Genomic DNA, 15991 nt, shown 5'->3' with positions numbered 1-15991 from the left:
CTCACCAGAAAAGGCACCAGAAGTATCCTGGCTCAAAATTGTCCAATCAGAAATCAGCTCTGTTGGGATTTTCCAAAAGGAATTAATCAGTGGTTCATCTATGAAAGGAACCAATCAGGAACCAGTTCTCTTGCAATTTCTTCAAACTGGATCAATTAGGTGAGGAACCAATCAGAAACCAGCTTACTTGGACTCATGGACCAATCAGAGAACTGCTTGTCATGGACCAATCAGAGAACTGCTTGTCAGGTTCAAATACAAGAACTCAGGCAGCCCATTTCAGTTGCCTAGGAGGTGCCTAGAGGTACAGCACAAAGCAGCTCAGCCTATTGAACTTGCCAGCCATAGTTGCTGGTGAAATGTCAGAACCCCCCCCCAAAATAGACCATAGTCATTCAGCTTGAAGGTCCATAACTGTTTTAGCTTTAAAATTTTTGCTAAAGAAAATTGCAAGTGACTTGTGCATATAAGTTGTCAGAAGTCAAGATACAAAGGTGTGTTGACAAATTATAATTCCAATGCACTTACATGACATCCAAGATCAGGTACCCCAAGAGCTTACCTTACTCTGCCCAGTAGTAGGTCTTTACCTTTGTCATAATTTTGCAAATACATGTGTATTGATTACAGACACATCTGACTAAGCAGTTGGTTTCATTTCCCAGAAAATGAGAATTACAGTTTTATACATTAAAAAAACCCCATTATCCAAGCTAAAGGAATACCTTTGCCAAGAATGGCTAGTCTGGTGTAAACATTTGTGCAATATTTCAAATCCTTCTGATACTTTCATCAGAAAAGATATCCCAAAATCAAGGAATGGGGGAAGAAGTAAGATGTTTTATCTATGAGGTTGCAATTCCATTGGTCTCTAGGTGGAGACCATAAGATTGTATAGTTTTATTTAGGAACATCCTAAATAATCTTGACTTTACTGATACAAAAGCAATAAAGTTTCCCCCTCTACTCTTTCTGTCAGGCCAGAAACCTGTGAGTTAGTCCAAAGCAGGAGACATATTAAAGTACTAGTGGCATTTATGGTTTCAGAGTTTTGAAAAACAACATTTCTTTCTAGTTGCTCAGTTTGAAAATGACACTAACTTCACTAACTTGTCATCAATACAATAATATTCAGTCTATAATCTTGCCTGATAAAGAGTTCCAGAGAATTCAAAATTTTGCATACAAATTGTACCATTTAAGTTTGTCTTAATAATAAGGTTTTATGTTACTGTGGTTGGATATTCTTTCTTTCTTCTCCTTTTCCCATTTTATGAGACAACTATCTATGTATCAATATATCCAATTATCTAGCTATCCAATTTTGCCTAATTTGATAAGACGAATCTGGCAAAAACTGATTTAAAACATGTTCGATTTCAATTTGTTTTTGAAATTCAGACAACCAATTTGATGGGTTAAATCAATCTAATGGAGTTCACTAATCTGAACTAAATCGAATGAATATTCACTGATTTGTGTGTGTGGGGGAAATATTTCTGCTTGTGCACAAAAATATGAATCAATATGAAAATAGCTGATTCGAATTGAGTTGATAAATTGATTCAGAAAATGAATGGAGACTGAAGATTTGATCAAAAATCATGCTCAACTCAAACCTACATCAAATATATTTGCATGTATGACAACCAGTTTTGGTGCATTGGTTAAGGCATCAAGCTAGAAACTGGGAGACCATGAGTTCTAGTTCTGCCTTAGGCACAAAGGCAGCTGGGTGACCTTAGGCTAGTCACCTTTTTTTCAGCCCTAGGAGCTGAAATGGCAATGGCAAATTACTTCTGAACAAACTTAAGCAAGAAAACGTCATGGAGATGTACTCTGTGTGTGTGTGCATGTGTGCATGTCTATCTATCTATCTATCTATCTATCTATCTATCTATCTATCTATCTATCTATCTATCTATCTATCTGTCTGTCTGTCTGTCTGTCTGTCTGTCTGTCTATCTATCTATCTATCCATCCATCCATCCATCCATCCATCCACATCCACTCATCCATCCATCTATCTCTAAACCTATATCTATTTATATAAAACTGAACTGAATTCTTTTATTGGCCAAGTGTGATTGGACACACAAGGAATTGCTCTCAGTGTACATAAAAGAAAAGATACATTCATCAAGAGTCAAGAATCATAATGTACAAAACTTAATGATAGTCATAGGGTACAATAAGCAACCCAATCATACTAGGAAATAGTCAATATACAGGTGAAACTCAAAAAATTAGAATATCGTGCAAAAGTTCATTTATTTCAGTAATGCAACTTAAAAGATAAACTTAATATATGAGATAAACTCATTACATGCAAAGCAAGATAGTTCAAGCCATGATGTGTCATAATTGAGATGATTATGGTTTACAGCTCATAAAAACCCCAAATCCACAATCTCAGAAAATTAGAATATTGTGAAAAGGTTCAATATTCTAGGCTCAAACTGTCCCACTCTAATCTGCTAATTAAGCCATAACACCTGCAAAGGGTTCCTGAGCCTTTAAATGGTCTCTCAGTCTATTTCAGTAGGAATCACAATCATGGGAAAGACTGCTGACCTGACACTTGTGCAGAAAACCATCATTGACACCCTCCATAAGGAGGGAAAGCTTCAAAAGGTAATTGCAAAAGAAGTTGGATGTTCCCAAAGTGCTGTATCAAAGCACATCAATAGAAAGTTATTTGGAAGGGAGAAGTGTGGAAGAAATACGTGCACAAGCAGCAGGGATGACTGCAGCCTGGAGAGGATTGTCAGGAAAAGGCCATTCAAAAGTGTTGGGGACTTTCACAAAGAGTGGACTGAGGCTGGAGTCAGTGCATCAAGAGCCAACGCACACAGATGGATCCTGGACATGGGCTTCAAATGTCATATTCCTCTTGTCAAGCCGCTCCTGAACAACAAACAATGTCAGAAGCGTCTTACCCGGTTTAAAGAAAAACAGAACTGGTCTGTTGCTCAGTGGTCCAAAGTGCTCTTTTCTGATGAGAGCAACTTTTGCATCTCATTTGGAAACCAAGGACCCAGAGTCTGGAGGAAGAATGGAGAGGCACACACTGCAAGGTGCTTGAAGTCCAGTGTGAAGTTTCCACAGTCTGTGTTGATTTGGGGAGCCATGTCATCTGCTGGTGTTGGTCCACTGTGCTTCATTAAGTCCAGGCTATCTACCAGGAGGTTTTGGAGCACTTCATGGTTCCTTCCGCAACGAGTTTTATGAGGATGCTGACTTCATTTTCCAGCAGGACTTGGCACCTGCCCACACTGCCAAAAGCACCAAAACCTGGTTCAATGACCGTGTGCTTGATTGGCCAGAAAACTCGCCTGAGCTGAACCCCATAGAGAATCTATGGGGCATTGCTAAGAGAAAGATGAGAGACATGAGACTGAACAATGCAGAAGAGCTGAAGGCTGCTATTGAAGCATCCTGGTTTTCCAGAACACCTCAGCAGTGCCACAGGCTGATAGCTTCCATGCCACGCCGCATTGAGGCAGTCATTGCTGCAAAAGGGGCCCAAACCAAGTACTGAGTATATATGCATGCTTATACTTTTCAGAGGTCCGATATTGTTCTATGTACAATCCTTGTTTTATTGATTGCATGTAATATTCTAATTTTCTGAGATTGTGGATTTGGGGTTTTCATGAGCTGTAAGCCATAATCATCTCCATGATGACAAATCATAGCTAGAACTATCTTGCTTTGCATGTAATGAGTCTATCTCCTATATTAGTTTCACCTTTTAAGTTGCATTACTGAAATAAATGAACTTTTGCACGATATTCTAATTTTTTGAGTTTCACCTGTAAATCGTAAATCACCTGTAAAGCGGCAAAGTTACAGTCATAAAGTCACAAGTGGGTGGGGATGGGTGATAAGGAGTGATAAGAAGGTTAATAGTAATAGTACTGCAGACTTTGTAAATAATTGGACAGTGTTGGACAGTTGGACAGTGTTGAGGGAATTATTTGTTTAGCAGAGTGATGCCTTTCGGGAAAAAACTATTCTTGTGTCTAGTTGTTCTGGTGTGCAGTGCTCTCTATAGCGTCATTTTGAGGGAAGGAGTTGAAACAGTTTATGTCCGGGATGTGAGTGGTCTGTAAATATTTTCACAACCCTCTTTTTGACTTGGTTCTCGATGGAAGGTTGGTTCTCGATGGATATAGGTTCTCGATGGAAGGCAAGTAATTGTTTTTGTTTTTATATGTGAAAAAACAAGCAATACTTTTTATTTTATGCAAGATAAATATTTTTATTTGTTACACAAATTAACCCTTCTCCCCAATATTCTCAGAAAATGCTGGGCTATATTCAGAAATGAATTGAAAATAATTAAAAGGGAAAAATAAGAAGCAAGACTGCTGCTGGGTTCCATAACACAATATGGAAGCTATAGAATCATTCCCCACGCAATTTAGTTATAGCTTTTTTTAAAAAAAAAAAAAAAAACCTCTGACGGGGACAGGTATTGGATGAACGGCTGTTATCAAATGCATATTCTCCTATTACACAAGAAAGAGTATTTCTATTGCAAATTTTTCTTGAATACAATACAACTTTTTCTCAACAGCAGAAACATTTTTGCATATTACATTTACCTTGTGCAACTGAATGTATTATCTGGCAACAGAAAACTGAAAAAATCCCAGGGGAGCCCAAATAGATTTTAGCTGCTTCTATATTCACCAGCAAGGAAAAACTGCTTTATAGCCTGGGATATAATGATGTTTGTATCTAGAATTTTAAAACACCAGAATGTTATGAATGATTTTAGATGGATTGTTAGCTCTGTTTCTTCACCCCCTCGTCTCCATCTCAAGAGCCTCCGTTTAAATCGCCTTTGACTTCAGTGGGATTTCAGCTGCTCAATAATGTGGAGTCTGAAACAAACAATTTTAATAGACTTTCTTATTAAAACTGGATGTAAGAAGTGGACAGTATCGATATAGCCTTAGGGCCAGACATGGTCTATGACTTTGTTTCAGATCACTAGAAACTTCTTTCACGAACGATTTAGCCTCAAATTGACACATGATAAAAAGGATCCAGAAGGGCTGAGAGACATGGGCATGGAAGAGAAGGAAAGAAATTATGTATATCTAGCTTTTCATTATTTTTTTTAATTGTTTGCTTGATTAAATTTGGAGGCTACCCAACTCTAAACAACTCAACTTTGATCAGCTCACATTTTGGCAAATAGAAAAGAAGAAAAATAGAAGAGAAAACTTATGTTCAACCAGGAAAGCAATAACAAAAATATACATAGCCAACTAAAGAGAAAACAAGGACTGCATAACTATCCCACCCCAAAGCCTGGGCAAACAGCCAGGTGTTCAAGTATTTTTGGAATATAAGCAGAGAAGGAGCCAAATGGATCTCTGGCTTTGATTCTGCCAGTGCTGCATTATCACTGATTAATTCAAAGGGAATGTGATCTTACACACAGAGAAAGAGTGAGAGGGAGAAGGAGGGAGGGAGGGAGAGAGAGGAGGAGGGAGGGAGGTAGAGAGATAGTATAAATTTGTTATACTTGGATTTTTGTTGTTGTTGTTGTTGTATATGAGATTGATACTCTGCCACACCAGGTAGAATTTTGAAACATAATTTAAGGCCCCAAAGGTTTTCTCCCTTAGAAACTAACTTACAGAGACATTTCAGGTTAAGAAGAAGACAAACCAGTGATGAAACTCATATCTTTTACCCTTATGTGGGCGTTAGAAATAATTACCTCCAGATATATCATGGCATCATGCACAGTTGGCACACTGAGATTGCCAGGTGTTGGATGTGATAGCAAAGCACAGCCTTATTATATATAATGGACATCCAAGCACCACTAAAATATCCCCTTCAAAAGCAATAAGGGGGCACGGATATAAAAATGCCATTTAATTTTTTTGACTGTAGCCAGTGTTTCAAGCCAATTTTCTTATAATAATACAGGGCCAGGGAATGCATGTGGCAATAAAGAACTAGGGGGAAAATAGGTTTTGTAGCAAGGGAAATAAAATACATTAGTCTTTTGAAGTTTCTTCCCCCACATTGCTAGTCTAATTTTCTTCTTCTCGGTCTTCTTCCTATTTTAAATTGAAAATGGATGCAGTGCTTGTGAAAGTCAGAGCGTGAAAGATACAAAGAGTAGAATTCAGCTTAGAATTTACTCCTGGAGTTGCCTTCTTGTCACTCTATGGGCAAATGAGTCCCGAATGGCTCTACAGAGCAGTGTGTACATGAATCAGATGCTTTATTCCATGGAGTTGCATGAAGATCCCACTAAGCTAATCATTTTATACATGGGTGGTCCTCAGCTTTGTACCTCCAGTTGTGTTGAAGTTGTAATTCCCAGATTTCCAGGAATTGTTGGAGTTTTAGTCCCAATGCAGAGTTAGGGTCCTGTTGTGGCCTGCCGGTGGTTGACAGTGCTGGCGAGGAGGTTGGGGAGGAACCTGAGACAGTCTTGGAGGCTTAGGAGGGCTCGGACGAGGGCTCTACATCAGAAGCAGGGATGGGGCCAGGACAGGCTGGCAGTCATCAGCTGCCTTCAGACTCAGACAGCACTGAGGTGGGGGAGTTTCTGGAACCAGTTCCCAGCCTGCACATGCGCAGGGCTACCAGAAGACAAGAACAATGGAGAAAGCAGGGTCGACTCAGGAGTAAGGCCACACCTCAGAGATGATAGACCCCTCCCATAGGACATAAAAGAAGAGCGAATGGGATGTGAGTTTTTGCAGGAAGCAATTAGTTCGTCGGGTCGATTCAAGCTTTGAAAAGTTCTGTTTGACTCTGTGTCAAGTTTGGCCTTGCCCTGCATTTGGCAATCTCTGGCAGCATTCCAAGTGCAGTAAGGTGGATGTTTATAAACATTCCCCTGAAAGACTGTTTGTGAAGCTTTGCAGGCTGTGAATGAATGTAATTCACAGCTGTGGAAATAACAGAGGTTTTGCCGGAGCTAAGATTGTGTTTTATACTTTCTAAGGAAGTCTAGGTCAGAACAGGTCCAAGAGAGTAAGATTGCTGTACATGGAAATATCTTGAAGCGGATACATATAGTCCTTGACTTACAATAGTTCATTTAGTGACCAATCAAAGTCACAACATCACCGGAAAAAAAAGAGTTATGATTGTTTTTCACACTTAAGACCATTACAGCATCTCCATGGTCACTGATCAAAATTCAGACACTTGGAAATGACTTATATTTATGATGGTGGCAGCATCGTAAGTCAAGGACTACCTCTGTTTGCTTAGACAAATTCAGACAATTTCATGGCTCTCTCCCTCCCGAGATTTGGCTTCCATGCTAAAATGTCCATTGCATGGTTCTTTCAACTGTTAAATACTTAGGGCCATTTCTCCTTTTGGTATACAAGCAGTCCTGAACTTACAGCTACAGGTCTGAAATTTTGAGCCATTTGGAGAACCAGCAAATACCACCTCTGACTGGCCCCGCCTCCATCTATTCTCTGCCTCCCTAGTCCCAGATGATTGGCTGGGTCTTCTTTGGTTGCCCTGCACAGGAGAACGGAGCTGGAAAGCAGGTTAGTAAGAGCCTCTGTGGCGCAGTGGTTAGAGTGCTGTACTGCAGGCCACTTCTGCTGACTATCAGCTGTTCATATCCCACCTGGCTCAAGGTTGATTCAGCCTTCCATCCTTCCAAGGTGGGTAAAATGAGGACCCAGATTGTTGGGGGCAATAGGCTGACTCTATAAAAACTGCTTAGAGAGGGCTGTCGAGCACTATAAAGCGGTATGTAAGTCTAAGTGCTATTGCTATTAGTGGGGTAGAGAGGGAATGGGGATTTTACAGTATCCTTCCCCCGGGAGTGGGGAGGAATGAGGATTTTGCAGTATACTTCCCCCACCATGCCCACCAAGCCATGCCCACCAAGCCATGCCCTCAGAACCGGTAGTAAATTTTTTTGAATCCTACCACTGTTGTCATTGTCATTTGCAAGATACCTGCCAATTTGGTTACCTTTTTTTGATGGTGTCCCTTCTGTGGAATGCTCCAAATATTTGGGATGCATCTACCACCTTTTAGAAATTGATTAAAGACCCATCTCTTCACCAAAACGTTTTCATGTGTGCATTGTAAATTTTGTTCTCTTGCTTCAATTCCGTAATGTATGTTTTTTAATCAACAGTATTCAATCGATTGCCATTTTATTTGTTGTATTTTGATGTTTTTAATCCATGCCGCTGCACATTTTTAAGATGTTTATACAGGAAATGATTTAAAAACATATTACTGGGAAAAAATAAATCATTAAAATTTCGCCCAAGAGGTTTTTTTGCACATAGTAGTTGAACTGTAATGGTTTCTAGGATTTGGTAAAAAGGAAAGAGGGGGGAAAATCCAATTTTCATGGGTTTGCTAAACAGTTTGAAATGCTCTCTTGATTATGAAAATATTGACCAAAAAATAAAATAAAACCTCCCAGAAAGTAGCTCTCTGCATCAGTAATTTTTTTGTTTTGTTTTGCCATGAGATGATTTAAAGTATAAAAATTCACATCACTTTAATTTATGATACAGTGTACTGGACTGAAAGAGATAGTTTGAGATAGTAAAAGTCAAAGAGCAAAGGGAAGAAAATGGGGCAAGAATTAAATAAAAAGAAAAACAAACTAATGACAACTGGAAGAACAATCAGTCTTAGAACTGGCAATGAAGATAACAAAATGGTGGACAGCTTCTGTTTTTAAGATCAATTATTAACAGCCTTTATTTATTTAGTGTATGGCATACAATGTCAGGGAATTGAGTAGTGTGGTGGCCTAGAGGTGGAGCTCTCGCCTCACAATCAGGAGGCTGTGAGTTGGATCCTAGGTAGAGACAGATATTTCTCTCTCTGGGCACAATGAGAATATACTGTATCTGCTGAATATCTGCTGAAACAGTCTCCGTATTGGTTACAGGAAAGGCATCCGACCAGTAAACACTCAGTTCCATTCAGTTGCCCAAGACTCCACCCCGCAAGGGATTATGGGGGTCTTTAAAAGAAGAAGATGATGATGATACAATGTCAGGGAATTCTACAAATGTCCTGACCGCCTCAATTGCTTAGTTCTTTCTGTTCAGCACCTGCATGTCTATCCTTGGTGCATCACAGAGGGCAAACTAGCTTACACCAGCTGATAGTGGTGATCAGGTTGCTAGCTCTCCTGGAATCCTCCGCCGGTCTCACTTTGCTTCAACCTGTGTTGCGTTGCCTCGTATTTGGACAGGCCCAGTGCCAGCTTCTGCTCTCCACACACACAAACACAGCTTGGTTTTCCCCACCAAAGTGGTACCCATTTATCTACTTGCAATAGTGCATGCTTTTGGCCAGGAGGCAGGGAGTGAGCAGCAGGAGCTCATCCCATCTCACGGAGCTGAGCTCGAACCGCTGGAGTGCAGATTATTTCTGGCTGGCAGTTCCAGCATCTAGTGTGCTTGACAACCCTATATGACTGGCTCAAGATCCATCTGGATCTTGACAGACTTGAATACTGGGACCTATCTAACAAAATGAAATTAAATGTAGAGAAAAGTAAAGCCTTACACTTAGACAAGAAAAACTAAAAGTACACATATAAACTGGGTGAAACCAGGCTTAACAGCAGTAACTATGAGAGGGATCTTGGAGTCTTAGTAGACAACCAGCTAAATATGAGCCAGCAGTGTGCACAGCAGCCAAAAAAGCCAATGCAATCTTAAATTGCATTAACAGAGGGATACACAATCAAGTGAAGTACTAATATCACTCTATAAAGCCTTAACAAGACCACACCTAGAATACTGCATCCAGTTTTGGTCACCACACTATAAAAAAGATGTTGAGATTCTAGAAAAAGTGCAGAGAAGAGCAACCAAGATGATTAGGGGACTGGAGGCTAAAAGTTACAGGAATTGGCATGGCTAGTCTAGTGAAGAGAAGGATCAAGGGAGATATGATAGCAGTGTTCCAATATTTGAGGGGCTCAAGCTATTTTTCAAGGCACCTGTAGGCCAGACAAGGAATAATGGATGGAAACTGATCAAGGATATTCAACCTAGAAATAAGGAGAAATTTTTTGTTAGTGAAAACAATCAACCAATGGAACAGCTTGCCTTCGGAAGTTGTGGGAGCTTCATCACTAGAGGCTTTCAAGAAGAGATTGGATTGCCATTTGTCAGAAATGGTGTAGGATCTTCTGCTTGGGTGGGGGCTTGGACTAGATGACCTACAAGGTCCCTTCCAACTCTGTTATTCTGTCCATAGCTGCTGAGCCACTGCATCCCTAATAACAGCAAAAGAATAAGCAGTCAAGAAATACTCTGCAGAATAGCCCTTGGTAGAACAGTTGTGAAGGCCTTGGAAAAGATAAAAGAGATACTGTGATGTCTGAATACCTACAAAGATCAGAACCATGCAAGCCATGGTATTTCCTGTGACACTCTGGAAGTTAAAGTTGGACTTTGAAGAAGCACGATAGAAAGAATATTGATTCAACAATGAACTTTTGTGTTGGAGAAGACCCCTGAACATACCATGGACAGTCAAGAAAAATGAATCGTGGATCATCAAACAAATCAAACTGGAGTAATCACTCAAGGAACAAATGACCAGGTTCAAATTATCCTTCTTTGGACACATTATGAGAAGATCTACATCTTTGGGGAAAATGGGAGGGAGGAGAAAAAGAGGATGACCAACATCAAATTGGATGGACTCAGCTGTGATGAAGACTTGAAGGGCCAGGTTAGGGCCATATCATTCTGGAGAAAATGTATCTATGGTCAGGGGTCTTCAAACTTGACAGCTTTAAGACTTGTGGACTTCAACTCCTAGAATTCCTCCTCCAGTCATGTTAGCTCAGGAATTCTGGGAGTTGAAGTCCACAAGTCTTAAACTTGCCAAGTTTGAAGACCCTTGATCTATGTGGTTACTAAGAGTCAATACTGTCTTGGTGGTATATAATCAATTAATTAATCAACCAACTCAGAATAACAGAATTGGAAGGGGCCTTGGAGGTTGTCTAGTTCAACCCTCTACTCAAGCAGGAAACCCAATACCATTTCAGATAAATGGTTGTCTGACCTCTGTAAAAACCTCCAGCGTTGAAGCCTCCACAACTTCTGGAGGCAAATTGTTCCACTGATGAATTGCTCTCACTGTCAGATAATTTCTCCTTAGTTCTTGGTTGCTTCTCTGCTTGATTAGGACATAAATTATGGACGTAAATCATATGTCCACACAGATGCTCCATATGTTCCTTCATGATTACCAAGGAGAAATTCAATAACTCTGGCTCTACATCTAGACAATTTTTTTTGTGTTCCTTATTTCTGATACTATGCATCTTGGGATAAATCTGAAGAAGATTTCATTCTGTTATCAAGAAAACAGATGTGCAAAGAATTCTTGGAATATGATCAAATCAACCATTGCAGCAAAGATGCTGTCTTCAGTTCTGTATCTCATAACTGCTTTGGATTGGTGAGGCAAGAGCCATTTTTAGTGGACCAAAGAATAATAGCTATGATATGATTTAGTCAAGTGCATTCTGATTGGAGGATATGGGGGACTGAGGATGTGCACAAATGCAAGATTCAGATGCACAAATTCAGAGAAAGTGCAAATTAATTGAAATCGGTGCTGCAAATCTCTAATACGTCTGCAGAACTCATGCCAGATACTTCTTGTTTGGGGGGAGGGGGGAGGAAGTAGGATGCTCTGGCAAGCCAAAGTAACAGCTGGTATTTCAGACTTCGGGCTGCTAGGATGCACTTGAGAAATTATTTCTCTCATTCCAAAATAAGCATTGATGAGATGTGTATTACAGATCCATATGAGTTTCAGATGTCTGGGAAAACTTAGTACGGAGGGCACTTTAATCTTGAAAAAAGATAGCTGTATGGTTGAAAGACAGTTGTTTCTCAATAGCTTCTTTTTGGTATAATACAGGAGTGGGCTGCTGGGGGTTCACAGGGGTTCAAGAGAGCAGTTTGAAGAACCCCCAAATCCCACTCCTGGCTGGCCCCGCCCACCCCTTCCCTCCCTTCACAGGAGTCTTCAGGTGGCCCGTTTTGGATGCAGGTAAGTGTAGGGTGCATGCAGAGGCTCAGGGAGGGCAGAAGTTTGGGAAGGCTGGAAATGGGCCCATTTCCGGCTTCCAGAGAGTTTCTGGAGCCTAGAGAGGTCATTTTCGTCCTCCCGGAGGTTCAAGGAAAGCCTCTGGAGCCTGGGAGGGCAAAAACACCCCCCCTGCCATGGTGGAGGAGGTCAACTAGGCCATGCCCACCATGGCTATACCCACCCAGTAACCGGGCAGAGAACCCTTTGCTAAAAATTTTGAAGCCCACCGCTGGTATAATGTAAGCAGTTAAGTAGCAATTCAGGTTGAATTTAAAAAAAAACACCATAAGTGAACAAGAGGTAAGTCCCACAATAATCTGTCAAGTGGTTGAGATGGGCAGATGAAGCCTTCTTGATGATGAGCCCACTGTCACAGGTTATCCGCCTGTACACAGATAGGTCTTCCTGTCTATCCGATTTCCAGCCAAGCTATGGGATCCTGTACATTTTGTCCACACTGTCAAATGATTAGGAAATCTGTAAAGCTGTGTCTCTTTCATTGTGCTTTTAATTATTAATTTGTGCCATTATGCTTAATAATGTATTTTTAATGTTGTGATTTTGTTTTGTTTTTTAAATTACTAGCTGCCTCAAGTGCTTGCCAAAGCAAAACAAAAACAAAAAACCAACATGGCGTAAATTAAATATTGAAACAATGCATGTCTCAGCGCTTGCTAATAGCTATTGTTTCCGTGCTTAGATACTCCTTTTGAAGGTGCATGATTTAGCACAGACCTGGACTTTGGGAGCCTTACTGGTGTAGTGGTTAAAGTGCAGTATTGCAGACAAACTCTGCCCACAGCTTGGAGTTCGATTCTGACGGGGCTCAAACTTGACTCAGTCTTCTATCCTTCCAAGGTTGATAAAATGAGGATGCAGATTGTTAGGGGCAATATGCAAATAATGCTTCTACATTGTAAATCGCCCAGAGAGTGCTGTAAATAGAGTAATATATAAGCCTAAAATGCTATTGCTATTCTATTTTAAAGCCCCTGGGGCACATCTGGCCTTTTGGCTGTTCCTGTCTGGGACGTTTGACGCCAATCAGAAATTAGATATCAAATGTAATTAAGCAAGCTGAGTCGGCACAATTGCCTTGCACTCCTTCAGTCAGCTGGCAGCTGCTGGAGATCAAGGAGAAAAAAAAATTGCCCCTCACTCTTCTGACCAAGGCTTCCTGAGACAGTAACAATCACACGCTGTTCCCCAAAAACACTTTTTATTATTATTTCAACGGCTGTGAATTATATGCATTCACAGCCAGTAATGAGTCCCAAATAGTTTATACTCCAACAGAAGTTTTCTGCCTTCTGCACAGAGGTGGATTTATAAACTGTACAGATGCAGATAGATAACTCGACGTCCATAAACAAAGAACATTTATTGGTTCATCAGGTATCCTCATAACTCACATTTGTGATGAAGTTCTTCTTTAATGATCAATCCTTTGTATATCTGCCTTGTAGTAAAAGATGGTTATCTCCTAACCCATCTCGTAGTGATAGAAAGAAGCTGCCATGAGTTAGTGAGTTCAGGCAAGAATGAGGAAAACTCCCCCAACCCCTCGAGGGTCAATTTAGTGACCAATCAGGATTACATATGTGTTCATGTGGTATGGACTATATTTCCCAGGATACCTTTAACTACATTTACCATAATTGGATAGTTACTTAGGAATTATGAGCTTAAGGGGACAGCTCATAATTCCTAAGTAACTATCCAATTCCCATGGACTGGCTGGGACAGCACAAGAAGTCTGCCACAGTCTTTCAGGATAAGGCTGATAAGCACCCATCTTTATCTGCCTTGAAATGCTGCCAACTAAATTGCCAATTAGCTGTACAAGGCCAAATGGAGTACAAAGTCAACACAGAGCTTCAGATTTTAAACTGACCAGAATGAACAAAGTTGCTTCCTGCAAAGTCTCGTATCCCTTTACTCCTCCTTTATGTTTTATGAGAGGGGCCAATCATCTCCAAGCCTTACTCCCAAGTTGACCATTTTGTCTTAACTGTTCTTGCTTCTGGCAGCTCTGTGCATTCCTCATATAAAAAATGAGGACGCCCTTTTTAAAAATTCTTGCATTTAAAAATAAATAAATTGAAGGCAACTGTTATAACTGCTTAAGTTATAACATCAACATTTTAGTTATACAATGGGTTTAATAAAGTTAACACCAACCCATACAATATTATGTTCACTTGAAAATTCTGGCATTTTCTAAGTGTCTTCATTGGGTTGGACTTTGCAATAGGAACAGAAAGCTTGTGAGTGATTAAAATACACATCACTCATAAAGTGCTTATTTTTGTCTGGGATATGTTTGATCAGTCTGCTTTATAGTTTTGTAAACAGCTAAAAAGCATGTTTTTTAGTTCCTAACTAGTGGCTATGATGTTTTTAGTTTGACAGGTCACAAAATAAACTGGCTTGTTTTATATGAATGTAGGAGAACAGGGGTTTGCATGCTAAACATTAATGGTCCAGCTTTAAATTTTAAAGATAAAATTTGGTAGCATAGATACTATTCAGTCCAGAAATATGACCCAGCTTCTAAACTAGGGTGTAACTATCCAACTGTTGCTTGAGTGTGACTACCCTTTCATACTTCATCACTAGTCACATCAGTTAGAGCTGGTGATATTTGAACAATTGGATGCTACTGTTTCAGGTTAAGTCAGTGTGATAAGGCAATATGGGACAGAGAGGGACAACCAAAGGCAATAAGTGACCTGGGTGGCTGAGAATCTCCATAGGCAAAGGCAATAAGGCAATGAGTCTCAAATCAATTCTGGTTTGTTTTCTCTAGTTCATTAGATGAGTAAGAAAAAAGAGGGCAAGTCCTCACCCCATTGATTAAATCACCCAATTAGTTAATTTTTCAGGTTATGTTGCCTTTCCCTTTCAATATCCAGTTCTTGATTGCCTTCACTGATATCAGCCTTTTCCAACCTAGTATCCTGAAATTATATTGCTCTGTAACAATGTTTTGAGCCTTGGTAGTTTCTGTATGAATGGACTTCAGCTTCCAAAGTTCTCAGCCATGATTCTGAGAGTTGGAGGTTACATATGAGGAAGTGCTCAGATTGGGAAAGTCTAGTTCAAGTCCCAGAAATTTTGGAATTGCAGCCTGATACACCTGGAGGGCTCTGGGATGTTAGTTTGTCCTAACTTCTTAAAAAGACATTTCTTAAATGTTAAGATGAATGTAAGATTGCCTTCCACCTTTAGCACAGCTCAACTTTCTTGTTCCAGATTTTCCAACATGAGACCCTCCACATATGATAGGATATCAGTGTCCAGAATTCCCAGCATAGCCAATGATTTCTAGATGTAGCATGCCCAATAGACCTGTGGGGTGACAGGGCAGAAGTCTTGTTTTAACACCTCATAAATGGAAGCAAACATCAGTAATTCCATTGCTTGATGATAAGCAACCTTGGTGAACAGGCCAAACTCAGTTGCAAAATTGTCTCTTTATTTCCAGGCCATCAGATACAACAAAACTTTAAAACTACGGTGCCTAGAGACAAAATGTGATTACATTCCCGCAGTTCCATTTCAAGGCATGTTCTTGAGAATGCTCTTAGGATTTTGATGGGTCAGTTGTTCTAAATGGAGGATCTTAATTGCTTCCAATTGTTTGGATGATAAATGGACCTTGCAGATAGGTTAACAACTTCTTCAGTGCTCATTGCTTTCTCTTATCTCTAATGCTTGAGGGGGAAAAAAATCACAATAGAATGTATATTGATGCTGAGGAAGCTAACAGGAAACAGAATATATTTCTGCAAGAGAAAAGCTTTAAGGAACCTTCACGAGCTATCTATGTATAGCATGTGGAGAAGGAACAAACAATATACATGAGAAATAGCTGAAT

This window comes from Notechis scutatus, chromosome 2 (genome assembly GCF_049901735.1).
Source record: "Notechis scutatus isolate UNSWTSFEM ecotype Mainland chromosome 2, rNotScu1.2, whole genome shotgun sequence".
NCBI lineage: Eukaryota > Metazoa > Chordata > Lepidosauria > Squamata > Elapidae > Notechis > Notechis scutatus.
The sequence above is the reverse complement of the archived record's forward strand: the minus strand, read 5'-3'. Positions refer to the sequence as shown.